The following is a 4,318-nucleotide window of genomic DNA, read 5'->3' on the forward strand; positions in this document are numbered from 1 at the left end:
CCCCTCCTGCCCCCAGGCGACGCCGAAGCCGCATCTGCCCCTGCCCCCGCCCCCCCAGCCCTCTCTCCGTGCAGACACAAAGGAAAGCGCCGGTGCTTCCTTCTGCTGCCTCGGAACGGAGATCAACAAGTCTAGTCTGAACCTCCAGCTTTTCCCTGCAATTCTGTCCCGGAGTTGTTTGGAGTGAATTGGAAGTTGGGGGTGGAAGAGAGGAAGGCAGCTCCACCGTGAGCTGGGATGCAGCATTGCAGGGAAGGTTAACGCTTCCCTGGCCGGGCCCCGCCGCCCCGGGGCTGATTTACAGCGGGGGAAGCGCCTGGAACAGACCTATCACCGGGGGGAGAGCCGCGGCATCCCTCCTTAGGAGGATGGGGCTGTTCCCACCATCCTCCAGCTCCCGGTGGTATCACCCGTGAAAATAGCAGCAGGGATTGGTGCCAGGAGAAAAATTATGAGCAGAGAGCACTGATAAGCCCAGCAGGGCCCCTATTGCTTCCCAGGCCCTGCTTGCTGAGCCAGGAGCAGCTGAGCTCAATGAGGCCGAGCATCACTCTGTGCGAGAAGTGAACTGGGCCCTCATCTTCACCACGGCAGCCCCTCGTCAAAGGAAAGAGACTGCTCAGGACGGTTGCATACATTTGCAGATACAGATGGGAGGAACAATAGCGGATCTCTGCTGCTGATTAGGACTATAAATGTAACAAAAAGGCACATTTACTAACCTGAACACACAGCAGAAATGGAGAAAAAGGGTAACTTGCCAGGCAGCATCACAGCATTCAAAGTATCCCTCTGCCACTCTGTCCTCCTTCCCTTCCTCCTTCACTCCCAACAGGGGAAATGGACCTCACCAGGAGCTCCATTAGCACCATTTAACGGGTGCATTAGCACCACTTAATGCAGTTCACCTGCTTAGGCTGGTGTACCAGAGCTACACAGCCATGCTCATTAGCCCTTTCTCCTCTTGCATTGATTGACTATGGCTCTTGGACTCTAGCGACAATTCCTACTATGAGGTTTCTAAAAGAGGAGACCAGTGTCTGATTTTCCATGATTAACCAAGCAAAAAGACTCTCAGTGCTGCTTTTCCACATTTTCTATGCTCCTCTCCCACCTGGCTCCCATTGCCCAGTGTAAACAATGTCAGTGTTATGCTACTATCTTTGGTGTTTGAATGTCCACATCTTCCTTAGAGATGACTCTGAAATCCCAGTGTTTGTGTGGCCAGGCCTTTTTCTCCAGTACCTCCCACAACTGTATATCATCTGTATTCTGAATTTCTTACAAGGAGAAGTGGGTCGCTACCTTCCTTTTGCAGATGGGGAAATTAAGATACAGACAAGCAAGATCACCCAGAGGGGAGGTGGAAGGAAGAATCGGGAATAAAACCTGTCGACCAGCTTAATCTCAGCCCAGTGCCCCTCCACTGCGGTAGCTCCCCCTACCACATGAACACCTACAATCAGCATCCAGAGCACTTCATTTCTCCTCTTACTTTCTCATCATTTCACCACCAGACCCTACTTTACTCCTCTTACAACAGAGATGAAAACCCCTGATCAGGGCTGGGAAGCTAAATCTGTTAATGATTACAAAGTGCTTTGAAACGTCCAGCTGGCAGGTGCTGTAGGAGAGCAAGTTATTTGTTTGTTAGCACTGGCATCCAGGGCACATTATCTCCCCTTGTGACAAATGCAGGCTGCTTGTCTGCGGGAAGAGGATGGTGGGAGGGAAAATGACAAGTAGCCTAACGCAGGGAGATGCATCAGATTCAATGCAGATAAATCACTCAGTTAAGCAACTCAGGTTTATTAGCAGGGCATTTGTATCTTCCTGCATCACTCTTGCTACCCTGCCAATGTCATTCACGTGTTCTGCCAAGAGGCCGGAGAACCAGCCGTGGAAGGGGCATGTGAAGGGGCCGCATGGAAGCACAGACTCCTCCACTGCTGCGTGCTCACCCTTCCACCCACACTGTCCTGCCGGCATTGAAAAATCATACTCGACTCTCAGGTAGAAGCTGCGAGAGGGAGCCCTGCTGAGGGCAGACCCTCCAGCTGGCTGTGCCTTGGGTGATCCAGGAGTCTGGGGAAAGGAGAGGGTGTTTCCACCCCCAGGACGTCTGTTCCCTGCAGCATTTCTTGTCCCACGATGGAGAGTTTGTCAGCAAGGGGCAGTGCAGACCTGAGGATGCAGAAATGTGCAGCCTGCTCACTCTTCGCCAAGGTTATCTAACCCACTCTTGGTTTGGATATTCCTTTCAACTGATATTTTTGTACCCTGAGCTTCTGCAAACTTAATTTATGGTTTGTTATTTCCACAGCCTGTGGAGTCAGCCAAATGCTTGAAAGCAGTCCGTGGCAAACCCTATTCCTTTCCAGGTATTGCAGCAGTTATTGACAAGGAAACACCTTAAACCTCAAGTACTTTAGAGGAAATGTGCAGAGTATGGCAAATATATGTTCTCCTGGGCTTGCAGTCAGTGGTATATAGGTATCTGGATTTCACCTGTCAGGCAGAAAAGGTCTGTAAGACAGTGTTTGCTGAGCTACAACATGACAAGGAAATAGGCTGAGCCTAAATGCGGAAATATCCCTCTGTTGATCTGCAGTGACTCCTCTGCCTGCATAAGGAAAAGTATCACATCTTCGCAAACACCCACACTTATACGACAGTCTGGCATCTTCCTGTCCATCCTGCGAAGCAAGAGGGGAGGCTGATTTACATCATTTTACTGGTCACAGAAAAACAAAGGGCTGTGAGAAAAGAAAGGCTCCTCACCCGTAAACAAGTGCTCAGCCCCGTCACAGCAATGGTATGTGGAACAATGGGTTTCCAGCAGAGATGGGCACAGCAGCTTTGGTGGTCCACAAGTTTTGGCTGGTTCCTGATGCTGAGGGGATGCTGGGTTTCATATTCTAAAACGAGCTATAAGATGTAACAGTAACCCGTATTGTTCTTGCAGCCCAAGGGCCTTGTACTTGTCCTCGTGAGTGGGAAGGACAGTCATACACAATAAGCTGTCTCTGTTACAGAGTGTTTCCTATTATGTCCCTTTAAGGATTCCTTTAGTTTCCAGGGATTTTCTTCCCAGCCTAGAAACACTTTAGGTACAATGGATATTTTCTTTTATAGTCTGAAATCCTTTCCCTTAAATGGGAAAAAAAAATTATCAGGTTTCTTGGCAGAGGTCCGTAACAAGTGTTGAAAAGTGCAAAAAGAACCGAGATACGTAGTGCAGAGTGGTTTGTGCTACTGAGAGCCCAGGAGTGTGGAAATACTGGAATACCAGGGAAAAATACCAGTAGCAGACAACAAAATACAACCTAAAAATGAACCTTAAAGAGACAAGGTTCTCCTCGAAAAACACAGGCAGAGCTTGGATGGCAACATCAGCAGCAGCTGGGCTCCATCATCACATTCTCCCTTGCTGAAAGCCCCTTTCAGAGGAGTTCGGCTGTAGCTGCCAACCTACGCTGCCGCGGGGGGACGGGCTCTGCGTGCGAGGGGGAAGACTTGGTAGCCACGGCTTTCCTGGCCCCTGGCCTGTCCCCACAGCAGGCTCCACCATTCACCCTTGCCCTCTACCAGCCCAGCTCCTCCTGTCACCATGGTAAAAGAAAACCTTTCCCAAACTGTTTGTTTATATTTATAAGTCCATAACAGCTCGTTGTCCAGACAGCAGGGCCTGACCTCTGCCATGCTCTCTGGGTCCTCAGAGAAGCACCGAAGGATCTGGGAGGGCTGAGCTGTTGGACTGGCTATCTGTAAAAGTGGGAGATGGAGGGAGGAAGGGCAGAGAGGTCTCAGCAGGGACCAGGGAACAAATGCCCCTTGGCAGAGGGCAAAGTCTCTGAAGACTGTCTCAGCTACAGAAAAGACAGGTGCGGGCAGCCCTCTCTCATGTTTGGGAGAAAAAAGCTGAAGTTTTCAGCTTACCTAAACTTTTCAGATGCATTTTGAAGTCCCAGGAGTGCCCAAAGTCCCCCCAGTTGCAGGCAGGCTTCCCTCCCTCCTGCCACCTCAAGGAGGGGCAGACCGGAGCTGCATCACCGCTTGCCTGGCACCGCTCTGCAAACGGCTCTTGGTGCTTAGTCAGCCTTGGGCTCCTTTTGCCTTCGGAAAGAGGCAGGAAACACGCCAGTGCAAATTGCTTATCAGAGAAGTTTCTGGTTCAGGTTCCCACAAAGCGCATTCAGAGCCATCCCCCTTGGCTCCAGCTTTCTGCCTTTCCCAGGACATGCATTTCTTCCTGCACATCTGTTAGGTCTTCTCCCGGCGCTCCCTGACCACAAGCTGACACCCCGCGGCTCCTCTT

This window comes from Pygoscelis adeliae, unplaced genomic scaffold (genome assembly GCF_000699105.1).
Source record: "Pygoscelis adeliae isolate BGI_AS28 unplaced genomic scaffold, ASM69910v1 Scaffold286, whole genome shotgun sequence".
NCBI lineage: Eukaryota > Metazoa > Chordata > Aves > Sphenisciformes > Spheniscidae > Pygoscelis > Pygoscelis adeliae.